Source organism: Lampris incognitus, chromosome 8, assembly GCF_029633865.1.
Source record: "Lampris incognitus isolate fLamInc1 chromosome 8, fLamInc1.hap2, whole genome shotgun sequence".
NCBI lineage: Eukaryota > Metazoa > Chordata > Actinopteri > Lampriformes > Lampridae > Lampris > Lampris incognitus.
The window spans coordinates 15,225,529-15,239,983 of record NC_079218.1 but is presented as its reverse complement, the minus strand read 5'-3'; positions in this window follow the sequence as shown (position 1 = coordinate 15,239,983).

Sequence of the window (14,455 nt, the reverse complement as noted above, 5' to 3'; positions counted from 1 at the left end):
GTTACAGATGTTTTGATGAATTAGGCCCACAGGACTCTAAAGAAGGTTAACAGGACATGTCAGCATTCCACAGCAGGGTGAAACCTGTTCAAAACGAAGGCAATAAATAGTCCTTTAATTTAATCGCACAACAACTGGCCCTGCTGACATGATTTGACTAACCCACCATGCAGACTTGTTGTCAAATTAAACTTTATTTATGAGCTATTACATCAAATTAAAAAAAAAATCAAGGGGCTAATAAACATTTTTATGACCCAATGTAATAAAATGTTCAAACAAAACAAAGCCCACTGTAAAATTAATATTCCCTTAACCAAGTATTTAAAGGGAAAATTTGCCATCATTATTATGGATGTAATGTTAATTTTGAATGCTATCTTCATTTAGAGAAGCAAAAAAAATAAACAAAATCGACGGCGAAAATGCAATATCCCTGCTTACATTCAAGTGATGGCTAGATTCAGATTAATAGTGAGCGCTGCAGTCTGAGATGCAGCCCCTCTAGATCCAGGGCAACACCCCGCTAATCCAGATGGGTGTGTTGCTGCACTGATCAAACCACTGGTGATAGAAAATGTTACATTACAAACTAATCATATTTCAACATTGATATTCACCTTCAGGTCGGATTGGTTAGTTGCTAATGCAAAATAAAAAAATACACCGTATATAATGTTAGGTAACAAACAATCATCTGACATTGATGACAGGGTCTACACCAGGGTGCCCAAATTAGTTTTCCCAAAGGGTCAAATCATGTCATGCAAAACGTGTTTTTTTTTTTCCATTATGCTCGCAAAAGTTGTTTTATGTGCAGATGATGTTGTTGCTGCTATTATGATTATTATTGTTGTTATTATCATTATCCATCCATCCATCCATCCAATATCTTAACCGTTTATCCTGCTCTCGGGGTCATGGGGATGCTGGAGCCTATTCTGGCAGTCGTTGGGCAGCAGGCGGGGAGACACTCTGGACAGGCCGCCACACACACACACACACACACATTCATTCCTAGGGACAATTTAGTACGGCCAATTCACCTGACTTACATGTCTTTGGACTGTGGGAGGAAACCGGAGCCCCCAGAGGAAGCCCACGCAAACACGGGAAGAACATGCAAACTCCACACAGAGGACGACCCAGGATGACACCACCAAGGTTGGACTACCTCGGGGCTCGAACCTAGGACCTTCTTGCTGTGAGGCAACCGCACTAACCACTGCGCCACCATGCCGCCTATTGTCATTAGTAGTAGTAGTAGTAGTAGTAGTATTAGTAGCAGCAGTAGTAGTAGTAGTAGTAGTAGTAGTAGCAGCATTACGCCAGATGTAATAACCTCAAATAATGAAATAGTGAGACCAAGGTAATGGGTAAACTGGGAATTTGTTTACTTTGGTAACCGGCAGACACATACAGGGCATGATCTTACTCTCCGCTGGCCTAGAGTGTTCCAGCAATGCTCTGTAGTAGTAGTAGTAGTAGTAGTAGTAGTAGTAGTAGTAGTAGTAGTAGTAGTAGGGGTGGTAGTAATAATTTAGGCCTGGGATTCTTAAAGCCTGTGTTGGTCACACAAGAAAAAAAAATGCACTCTTGAAACAAAATAAGCCCAAAACCAACCGTTTAATTAAGGACAAATGGACTAAGACAAATGGATGTTCATTCACCAGTCAGTGAGAGAAGTGAGAGCGACGGGATGAGTCAGTCCTTCTGATGTCGGGCCTGTGTTCTGCTGTGGTGAGCCTGAGGCACTGGCCAAGATGTGTGTTGGAGAGTCTGTTTCTTTCCTGGTTCTTGATTGGGTTCATTGAAGAAAACGATGACTCACATGTGTACATGGAGGGGAAAATTGAGAGTAGGAGCATTGCAGTAGCCCTTCTGTTTTTGAACTGAGCTTAGGGAACCACGTTAATCCAAAATTCACTCACCCCAACGTCCTTCTGTTGTGCTTTGAGCAAATCAGATATCCCCATCTCCAAGACCTCCCATCTGAAGAGTTGCCTTATCTATGGAAGGCACCAGCCTTTTGGCCTCCGCAGTCCACTGGCCGTCAGCCAAACCGGAGAACGGCTGTCTCAGGAAGAGGAGGATGTCACCTGAGAGTTTAGGGGAGCTTTCAAATCGTTCCTTGAAGTTTTCTTCCCGGCTCGTCATGAAATCCTTCATCACTGGATCCTCCCACATTTTGTTCTTCTGGCAACGCTCCCGCAGACAGGGGAGGCACAACATTCTCCCGTGAATGTCTGCTCCAAAAGGTTCAGCTTTGACCGGAAAGCTTTAGCCAACTCGTACATGTCCACAACCATGTAGTTCTTGCCTTGTAATTGCAGATTAAGGTGATTTAGATCAGACATGATGTCACACAAAAAATAACATGCCATCACCTTATTGTCACTTAAAAACCTCTGATATTCTTGGGCTTTTTGGCTCCGCAGTCTGGATAAAAATGACACAAGCTCATCGCACAGGTCACACACCCTCTTCAACACATGGCCTTTGCTCAGTCAGTGAACATCATTATGCAGCAAAGGATCCTTGTGTTCTGCTGACATTTCCTCCAGCAATGCTCTGAAAAGGCAATGTTGCAGACTAGAACTCTCGCGAATGAAATTTACCAGTCTTGTCACATTATCCATCGCCTCTTTCATCTTCCTGCACAGTTTAGTGCACAACACTGATTTGTGAATAATGCAATGAAATGCTAAGAGCACTGGGTTAACAGCGGCAAGCCTGCTTACCAAACCCTTGTGTTGTCCCACCATTGACGGAGTCCCATCAGTGACAACGGACACAGTTTTACTCGCATCCAAGCCATTCTTCTCAAAGAACTGTGTTAATTCATTAAAGATGATTCCCCCAGTGGTGCATCCAGGCAGAGGAAACAAAGTGGCTCCCCCCGAAAGGTCTTCCCATCAAAAAGTATTGTGAACACAGATAGCGGTTCCATATCGGTTTGGTCACAGGACGAGTCTATGGCTAGTGATATGGCTTCTGCTTTCTTCAAATCGGTAAGTAGATTGGAAAAACATTCCTCCGCTACAAGTTCTACTGTTCTTGTTGCCGTGTTAGCCGACAATGGCACCTGCTTTAAAAGCTCCACAACCGTGTTCTTGTTTTTCTCATCATGACTTAAAACTTTACCAGCCATATCAATTGCACACATTTTAATCAACTCAGCATCAGTGAATTGCTTCTTAGCTTTGGCAAGGCTCCATGAAACATGCAATGATGCCTCTGTTGCACTCTCTTGTGCCAATGTTGATTTACAGATTGTAGAAATGGAGTGTGCATATGATGTTATATTTGCTTCTTTTTTTTGTGGTGATCTGATTTTGTAGGCTAGTTAGCATTAAAACTGGCAGCATGCATAGTGTTGAAGTGCCGCTTGAAATTATCTGCTTTGCAGTAGGGCTGGACCCAAATATTCAGCTATTTGGATGTTTGTTCTTGTGGTAGGTATTCAGTTTTCCAATTTGGGATTCAGATATTGTTGTTTTGTTTTTGTTTTTTTTACTAAATATAGGCTATCAATAAAGATGAACTGCAAAAATATATTTTGTCGGCACAGTCTTGTACTTTATTTATACTTTTTGATTGCACTGTTAAAATGTGGCAATATATACCATTGCAGTGGACATAATTCGCCATAGCTTGTTGTTTGTATGAAGTTGGTGCTCACTTTAAGGGGTCAGGGTGTGGCCATGGTGACGCAGTGCCATGTGGTTGGGCAGGGTACTGTATAGATAATGGAATAAACAACACTCACGAGAGGGTGGTCAAAGAGAGAAGTTGTTCATCTCTGTTTTCTCCCAACTTCCACACTGCACCCTCTACCCTACCCCCATGTCGCCGCAGGGTCCCCAAGGCCCCTCCAGCGGGAGCCCCAGCCCCCGCTCCCGTTCAGCAAAGCCGTTCCCGCCAGACCATCCGGCCCCCACCGCATTAACTCTTCTTGTTATGGTGAATTCTGGGGGGACGTGTAGTGGACTTATGGACATAACTCACCGTAGCTTGAAGTTTGTATGTAGTTGATGTGCTCACAGTAAGGGTGTGGCCATGGTGATGCAGCGCCATGTGGTTGGGTGGGGTGGTGTATATAAGGGAATAAACGACACACGCGAGGGGGTAGTCAAAAAGAGAAGTTGTTCATCTTCGTTTTCTCCCAACTTCCGCACCATTCAGTTTGGGCGCGTGACATCCTTCTCGCTCACAGCAGTGACAACACGCTTTGGCTCTCGTTGGCCGTTAAAGGGAAGACAAAATGCCGGAAGAGCTCAGCTGTGCTGCTGTTATCATAAATGCACTACTTTCTATTTTTTACAGTTCGTTCATTTATTTTTCATTCTTTACTGTGTCGGTATTTGGTAAAAATAATAGTTGTATTTCTGAGTGATTTGTGAATTCTTTCTTTGTCAGAAAAAGTTTGGAGTATCCCACTGTTAAGCCTACTGTCTCATTAAAAGTATTGTTATAACAGAAATATGAGTGTTTTGTGTCTCTGGTTGACTCTTGTTGGGTTCAGGTTGTCACAATAAGTGCATAGATAGAACCTTGTTCAACCAAATCCCTCAGGATTACAAACATGCATCATATACATCAAACCTTTTGGAAAAAAAAGACCAAATAACAACACAAACAACATTACCGTAGAACAACAGAATCCTTAACAATTAATGACTTTAATTAAACCAAAAGACACGCGTTGCACCTCTATGCCATCCATCTCAGCCGAGAACAGAGAAATGTCTGGTTGAGTCATAACCGCGTCATGCCCCACCGCCAAAGCCCAAATATTTGCTGTTGATTACAACCGAAGCTCCGGAGCCCCCAAAAAATGGCATTTGGGACAGCCCTACTTTACAGACAGCTATGGTCTGCATGCATATCAACCATGTTGGTTTGACATTGGTGTGGTCCAGTAAAATAAAACTGATCAGTCCAGTCAGACTTGAATTGACGGTTTTCCTGGTCGACTTTCCACTTTTTCATGCAGGCCATGTTCTTGGTTTAGGACAGTTATTTATTATCTGTGACTTAGCTGGTGAGTGGCGCTGTCTCGTCAAGGACCATGGAGAGCGCAGAGTACATCTTACATCTAAGCATGCTCTACGGCATAGGTCAAGTGTACAGTGTGGGGCAAGGTCAAAATAAAGTAGAGCAGCACACACTTTATTTCACATGTTATGACATGACCCATCCGCACTAACTTAGTGCCAATGTGTCAGCACGGGCCAGATATTTGGCTCCCATGGGCCGGACCTGGCCCACGGGCTGCTTATTGGCGTTCAGGGTCTACAACGTTGAAATAAAACTGTAAACAGTTGTGTAAACTGTTACATAGTATAATCACTTGAGCTAATGGATGTCCAAGAAAGTTATCACATATTCTTAGCTCACGTTATGTTGTTTTTAGAAGGCAAAAGAACTGGAGTTGGTCCCCGGGCGCTGCAGCTGCCCACTGCTCCTATACAATAGGATGGGTTAAATGCAGAAAAAAATTTCATTGTAACTGGACAACTGTACAATGACAAAAAAAGTGGGTTTCTTTCTTTTTTCTTTCTTTCTTACTCAACGGTCAGCTGCCATTTTGGACCTGTTGGCGTAGGTTGACTTTTCCAGTTCATTTTGGGGATCTTGAAACAAAGTCTCGCTTGCTTCACTATCCAAATGCTAATCAAAACTGTCATGCCCCAGAAAGTTGAATCAGTTGACATGGCCATTGCAGCTCTAATTGGTCACGGCAATTTGCATATCAAACCGATTGCTGCTTTCGGTTGTGACGCAGCTGTGCTGTCTATAAGGGTAGGGATACCGGCAGACACTTGAGACTGACATAGTCACTTAGATGAGTGATGAAACGTTTCTCACACTAAACTTTGTGTCCAGATGAACTGATTCAAATTTCTGGGATTTCCTTACCTGGGTTATTGAGCATGCATCAGAACAAAATTGTCATGTTTTTTTTTTTTACACACATACACTGGCACACCCTCTATATTTTCGTGTCATCCAACAGAAATTGTCCTTGATGAAAGTCATGGCAGCACAAGGACTCTATTTCAGTAGGCACACTGATGCACAGTTTTTACAGATACACTACTACTAGTCACTATAAGCCACTGCACTTGTTATTGGTCAAGAAAATCTGCTGTTGCTGAAGGCCATTTGTCCTGTCACTCCATTTCATGTAATTCCTCTTCAGTATACTCTGGCTTGTACAAATACATTTTTAGACTCCACCAAAGTATTATAGAATATCTCCTTATCTATCATATCCCCTGCTGTAACATTTCGGCTGGCTGCTCCTGCTTTTTGTTTTTTCAGTTTTATAATTACCACAATCTTAAATGAAAGAGTCTGTAGTCGAATGTGTATTGTTATAAACTCTTCCTGGTTAAAGTTGGACTTCCAACTGCGCCTTGTTCTCTCCCCATGGATGTGTGACTGAGAACTGAGGAAATGAAAGGATTTGTATTTCTCATTAGATTGAATACCCCGCTGATGATGCCCTCGATGGGTACATTTTCAACCTATCCACAGCACTCTCCAGTGACACGGAATGAATAGACAGAAATGGTGCTGTCCTATAGTGAGCATGACTGGGAACCAATATATGGAGGTAAAGTTGGAAAAACTGCAAAGTTTTCCTTTAAAGCCCCTCAACTGAACTTTTGGTAATTAGCGATTTCTCTGGCCACATATGCACCATTGTTTGACCATATTGCCCTTAGTTCCCTTTATGCCGGGATCAGGCTACACTGCGGTGATACACAATTGAGGGTAGATTCACCAGGGGCTGCTGCTCCTTTAAGGCAGAGTGCTGACGTAGGCACTGCTTAGAGTTTCCGGGGTGGAGCCATGTTTGCAGCAGCCTAGCGGTTAGCTGGTTGCCACGAGAGATTGTGCTGTATCGGTGTCGTGTTGTGTGGCGAGTAAACGGGATTGACTCGACTCGATCTCTCCGTCTCCTCATTCCTGCACTCCCACAACACGATATTTTTGTCTTTCGCGATGGTCACCATGTCGGGAGACTGGCAACGCTACAAGTATGACTCCGACTAATCATTGGACGCTGCCTTTCACGATCTTGCGCGAGTTCATAGTTCGTCGGGGAGGAGGTTCAAGAAATTGTCAGTCGTGGCTACACAAAAGCTCATGCGTGATACTGGCGGTCTTGTGTTCCGAAACGAACAAGAAAAGAAAGAAATGAACGATTGCGGATGCTGTTGTGGCTAGTGCTACTGGGGAATGATAACCTAGCATAGTTTAACCAGCTACTCACCGGGCTGCTGAAGCGTCTCCGCTATTTCTCCTCGACATTTAACCTCTTTTTTGGCTCTGTAATGGTCCTCCCTCGAGGAAGCGCCAAAAAGGCGGGGGTATTGTTGCCACTACTCGGCGAGTCTTTCCTCCGTTTCATCGTTCCCTCTGACAGCTGCAACGGCAGCATCGCTTTGTCTTTGCCATGCTTACATTTGCGCGCCAGAGAGCACTCTGTCATCCTATTGGTCAACGTTAAGGAAACGTCATCGGCGACGTCATACTAGGCGGGAACTGGGGGGGGGTGCGTGATTCTCCCACGTACTACGTCCTTCTGGCGAAAGTCCTCGCTGTCAGGTGAAAAGAAGCGGCTAGTATGTGGTAGTCTGCAGCCCTCCCCGGATCGGCAAAGGGAGTGATTGGCCAAGTACAACTGGGGAGAAAAAAAGTGGGAGGGGGGGGGTCTGACATACTAGACTTTTCGTCAACGTGTGGCGGGGCACCCCAGACGCATCATCGCTGTTCTTCGATTATGTCGCACTTGACGGGGTAAAGACGCCCGCTCGTCGTTCCCGACGCTCATAACCGCGCCCGACGCTGGAAATGTGTCAGTGACAACAAAATCGTGTCAAAATCGGGCTGAATTCATGTAGTCTGATCCCGGCGTTAGTGATGTCAGGTTGTAAACACTGCATGCAAACAAAAGCTGTAAGATCAGCCCAGTGTTGACAACGGTCGATGTGGATCAATACAGACATTTTCTGCTCTGTGAGTGGAATAACGTTTCTTTTTTTCTTCTTCTTTTTTCAGGGGAAAGGATCAAATGTTCTTTGGAAAACATCATTAGACAGAGAACATTTTCACAGCACAGGTGCTATTTGACGTGTTTGAACAGTTGGTCCGGATGAAAGAGAAATAAATTAATAAAATAAAATAAAAATAAAATAATCTATCCTTTGAGTATTCAAAAGAGGATAGCGAGTTGACTAACCTTGTCAGTGAAGTGTAAATTATGGCATGTTAAATTGAAGTAGAAATAAGACAAATGCTTACCCTGAATTGGGCGCCAAAAGCACGTGATCTGTCCCTTTAAGAGGGGCTGGTGACGCGCTACAGAGACCGGTAAGACTCTAAAACTCTGAAACGTCTCGCAGTTTCCAACGTGGTTTCTACCTCAGGCATGATGGCAGTTGCATGGGTCATGATATGTTGCTACTATATATGGGATGAGAACAAACAGAGAGGTAGACAGCTTCCGCAATAGAAAGGGTTAGGGGATTAATGACTTGTGGATATTAAATCTCATAACGAATGGCATTCAAAAAAATGCGTTATTATATTTAATTCATAACAAGGCAAAGTCAACGTTGTTCCAAAAGTCTTAACTCCGTTTGGAGCGCATCCGGTTTAGTTTTTACAGTCGCTAGTCGACTGCATAGCTTCCGCTGTGCGCGAGCCTAATAAATACGAGTTCAAAGAACACGAAAACAGATTTTGATCTACAATTCAATTAATTGGGACCCTAATTCAAAGAGTGAGACTAGACAAAAGCTACGAGAGGCACTGCGCTCGTTAATCCCTCGCAATCTATGCTATCTATTTACGACTTTGTGCACAAACCACTTTAAAACAACAGAACACCACAAAAAAGTTAAGCAGCTTAATTTGCGCCTTTCTTTTTTTTTATCTTCGTTTTTTTTCTTCCTGAGTTTTGGGGGTGGGGGTGGGGTGCAGCTGGTCTGTGCGGTGCCTGGCGAGAAAGCAAATGACTGCAGGAGACTTAAAAGCGCCACTGTTTCACTGTCAGTCATGTTACTTTTCTTTTTTTTTTTCTTCTTTTTTTTTTCTTTTCTCTTCTTTTGCTATGCGTCCCTGGCTGTTGGGATCATGCGGATATAATCCCAGCCCAGTGGGAAACATAAAGAAAGAGCAAGAAAACAGAAAATGCAAACTAGCTGCTGGCACAAGACTGTGCACAAACTCCAAGAAACAGAGACGCAGCCGTGAGTAAAGCAAAGCGCGGCCACTGATGTGAACGCCCTAAACGGTGCAGGCCGTATAGGAGGCTCCTAGAGCAGCAAGGCGAATGTGTTTACAGGGTAATGGTGAGGTTATGTACCCATCAAGAATCATGTGTCGTTCCGGGAAAAAATAGGAAAAGAAATAAAGGAATTAGTAAAAAAAAGGGTAATATATATGGATAGGGGTAAAAGAATGTATTACCCCCCCCCCAACTGGTATTCTGCCTATTATAAGGTTGCTAATATTCACCAAACCACGTGGGGCCATCCTTAATTCCCGATGCTCCCACTTGCTTTTGTTTACGGTTACTGTATATATTATTTCCATAAATGAATGGAAGAACAGATGCCTTTGCATGTAGGGTGTCAGGATATGAGGCTGCTTCAGATAGAGATGTTACTTGGACCTGTGTTAGCTGCTGTGGAAATATATATATATATATACATATACACACACACAACTTTGTTAAAAGAAACAGTTAATGGTAGGGGAAGTGCTCAGCCAGTAAGGAGCAAAATAAACCAGCAAAAGGAGCAATTTTTTTTGTGGATTTCCCCCCTTTTTTTTCTACTCAGTTGTATCCGGCCAATTATCTCACTCGTCCTGGTCGCTCCTCCACCCCCTCTGCCGATCCGGGGAGGGCTGCAGACTAACACATGCCTCCTCCGACACCAGCCGCTTCTTTTCACCTGGCAGTGAGGAGTTTCGCCATACAGGGGGCTGTAGCGTGTGGGGGGGATCACGCTACCCCCCCCCCGAACAGGCGGCCCGACCGACCAGAGGAGGCGCTAGTGCAGCGACCAGTACATCCGGCTTCCCACCCGCCGACACGGCCAATTGTGTCTGTAGGGACGCCCGACCAAGCCGGAGGTAACACGGGGATTCGAACCGCCGATTTCCGCGTTGGCAGGCAACGGATTAGACCGCCATGCCACCCAGGCGCCCCGGAATGATGTTTCTATGGAGGAGCAAAGCTGCTGGCAGATATACCTCCCTTACACACATGAAGAAGTCCATTTTACTGTTATCGTAGAGCACTGTTTGCCATGTAGTTCTCCCTATTGCTCACACAGGCAGATAAACGTACCCCTTCCAGTCATCATCTTTCTCCTAACTTCCTTCTCCTCCGCTTCAGCCTCCTTTTCACCTCAGCACCCGTCTATCGCCCCACCTGTCTCTTGTAGGGTGTTATTTTGAATAAACACGAGTGCGCGAGGTGAGGTGAAAACTGAATTGACAGCGGCTGGTGAAAATATTAGCAGGTAAATTGTCCAACCTTTGTAGCTGTCATTCAGAAACACAACAGACAGTGCAGAACCCTCACACGAAAGAATGGCGGGGAGTTGTTCGCTTTCTCTGGACCACTTGACAGCATTATAACCAGGCTGTCCTTGAGCAAGATAATAATGCGGCATAAGGAAATTGCCAGAACATTGACACGTTTCATTTTTTTTCCGTTCAGGGCAACGTGAGGAGAAAGAGTACGAGAAGTGATGTGGCACTTCTCTAACAAGATTTGCTTTATACTTTTTTTTTTAAAAAAAAACCTATCTCTTGACATTACTTACATTAAATCAGCGGCCATCAAGATCCTCCATGCAAGTTTCAACCCTGATCACATACTACCTTATCCAGTTCCACCAGTTAGCACACCTGACAACAGTTAGTTGGTTAGGAAAATCAGTCGTTGCTTTTGATACTAATATTTCCGAGACCTCTGCATGAAATTGTTGTTGCGACAGTCTACACAGCTCATGACAAACTCGATTTTTCAAAATTGGGGGACTGACCTAGGAAGGTCATCTCTGATGCAATGCCATATTTTTCTTGTCAATCAGCGTGTTCATTCGACAATCCCGATAATTGTTGTACATATAAAATTAAGCTTATCTGAACAACTGGATGTAATTAAAAATTACAGTGCACGTCTGGAACATCCCTTTGGGAACGCAGGCTGAATCTTGTCAGGTTCACAAGTAGGATGAAAGCAGACGGAAATGAAAGTTGCTTGCTGCAGCGTGTTTGACAGACAGCTGTTTGAGATCGACATGCTATATGAAAGGATCATGCTTCAGCTTGTTTGTTTTTCTGTTTGTTTGTCTTTTTGGGGGGAGGGTTGATTGTTTTTTCTTCTCTAAACATGATGCATTTCAGCATACTGTGGATCATTTCATGAATCATCAGCAATACAAATTTTGTGAGAATACACCAAAAAAAATAAAATAAAATATCAACAACAAAATGGATATCATACAGATAGATACACATGGACATGAAAATACAGTTAAGACATGGAAAATCTATCTATCTATCTAGCCGTCCGTCCGTCCATCTATCTATCTATCTATCTATCTATCTATCTATCTATCTATCTATCTATCTATCTATCTATCTATCTATCTATCTATCTATCTATCTATCTATCTATCTATCTATCTATCTATCTGTCTGTCTGTCTGTCTGTCTAGTCACTTAATTATCTGGACATCTATATACAGATGGTGTAAAAATAAAGTTCTGTCAGTGACTCAGAACCCCCCCCCCATCATAGTTGGTTAATGATTGTGGGGGAAGGAGGGGGGTCTCATTTTCTAAGGACTGAAATTCCATTTGGTATCATGAACGACACACTAAGTTAGGGGGTGGAAAACGCTGTCCTATATACGTGTTAATGTTATTTAATGTTCTCCCCAGACACCTCTTCTCTTCTCCACCGGTCCTCTCTATCAAAGAGCTCCACAGTCACATATGCAAATGTTCTGATATTACTAGTATGACTAGTAAAGACCTGTATCTCGGTGGATGTGCGTGGGCGGGAGCATTAATATGATTGGCTCTGGGACGCCATAAGCTTGATTGGCAGCCCTTAATGGGCGCCCTGGAGAGGTAACCTAACAGCTGCGTTTGCAGCTAATGAGAGTGTAGGAGGAGTGAGGATCACATACTGGAGGTCTCTGATAAACTCTTAAAGAATGTCTGGGAAGATTTGGGTTCATGTTTCCTCCTGACAAGCATTAAGGCTTGTCCTTTGTGACAGAAGCCTTGCTCCACTGCTTAGGTTCAGCAGTTACGGTCACTAGCATCAGATAGAAGAAACGGAGGGGGTGGGGGCGAGGGCGGGGGTGACAGTGGCGTCGGGACGCATCTTGCTCCCTTTGGAGCCGTTTAACCCAGAGATGATATCACGGGGCAGCCGAAAACAGCCCTCGCAGTTGCGCCAACTGCAAAATCGTTGTCCCGTAGAATTGACGGCCGTCGACGTCATCGTATCGAAATCGACCGGTTATACAACGCGCGTCGCGGATCATTTATCCCCACCGCTCGGTCGCAATGTATTTCCCTCACTTATTATCGTTGCCTAAGGGTGGCGCCAAATGAGTGACTTGTGCCTTGACCTGTTCTACAGCCAGAATATCCTATGACACTCTTGCCACATCGAATGCAGATCAACAAGTAAAAATTACCAGCCTACCTGTTACATCCTGAGCTACGAGCAGAGCCACGCCGCGGTTTAAACTGAGCGGCTCCGTCGCTGAACGCCAACAACACGCTGCGCACTGCCTTTATTGTAATAAGGAGCGCCTTGCAACCGAGTCGTCGGGTGCTACATGTCCGCCCCCCCCCCTAATAACCCATGGCAAGTAAGGATGACTTCTTGCAGATGACTATATAGTTGTATTAGGCGACAGCTACCCCCCTCCTCCCCCCCCCCGCCGGTCGACAGACCAGCCATATAATGTGATGTGAGTGAGAAGTTGCTGTGTCCTGCGTTGGCTGAGAGCGCCGAGCCCCGCCTCCTCCCACGCTCCTACGCGAGCGGACCGCTGTGTGAAGAGGGGAGCAAGTTAAACCCGCCGACGGTTAGACCTCCTCACTCGCTCCTCGCCGACTGCCTCTTATGGGCTCCTCGTTCAAGGTATAGACTGCTCCGTGTTGAGAAGGGGAGGGGGGCGAGGGAGAGAGAGAGACGTCCCTGCGTTTGCGATTCTTGCAATACGTACTGTATTTATTTATTTTTAGAGTGCGTCTTACTTGAGGACTGGCGGAGCTGCGGAGCAACTTGGGACGGAAGGGGATGCGACGGAGTCAGACGAATGCACATGTTGACAGAGACCACTTGCTGAGGACTGGACATGGATCGCGGTAGGCTACCTCGTGGAATAAAGCTTCGCCTCTTCCAGCACTGCGAGCGAGTCTGACACTCCGCTTATATCGTCCGTAACGTTTTCATGGGACAGAAATCCCTTCTTTTTTTATTTATCTATCCCATCTTTTTTAATTTCTCTTCAATGTAGCCCGGTGTTCATGGCTGCCAGCTAGAGAAGCGGGGACCCCGGGAATCCTCGTGTTTGATGGGGGAATGTATAATCCTGGCGTTTGATGGGGGAAAGTTGTGAATGGTTCTGAGCGGATTGGCTGCCTGCTGAAGTTATGCTGGTTTCGCCAGTGAGGCGGAGGTTTGAGGGTTAGACACCTGCCTCTGGGATCACCGGGGAAACCACACACTCACCGGGCGGATTACGCCGAGAGAGAGAGAGCGAGAGAGCGAGCGCGCGCCGAGAAGTCCTCTGCACAGGTAAAACTATGCCGAGATGGTGACAAAACCAAACCAAGAAAAAAAAAGTTGGTTCCGTTCGTCAGACTTGCCTTGGAAATGCCAAAAAAACCAAAACTGACTGTGGTACACGTTCCTCTCCATTATTTCTTGATGTTCACGTCTGATCACAGTCTTATTTACGAGCTCTTTATTGTCTGTATAGTTGCCTGTAAGCCTCGCCTGTTCACTGCTAAACACGCTAGAGTGAGCGTATAGAATGTAAACGATGACGACGTCCGCAGCCATAAGGCGAGGAAGGCGCGCGGAGTAACCCGGCGCGCCTGCCTCGCAGCCCCGTGGCACAAGCGTGCGCCCAAATCCGATCGCCCGCCCGCCGGCCTGTAGTCGGACTGTAGTCGGCCTGGCGATCGGCTAATTTCATTTCGTTATTCCCGTCCGGTTCCGCGCGGCAGGAAATGTGAGGCGCTCGCGTCACGCGCAAGTCGTCATTAGTTAGTTAGTTAGTTTGCGTTGACGAGCTCCGGGGAAACAACACCGGCTGCCTGCCTTCCGTCAGCGGACGAGCCATTTGGAGCGCGTGTTGTGGGGACGATCTGACATGAAAGCTGCAGA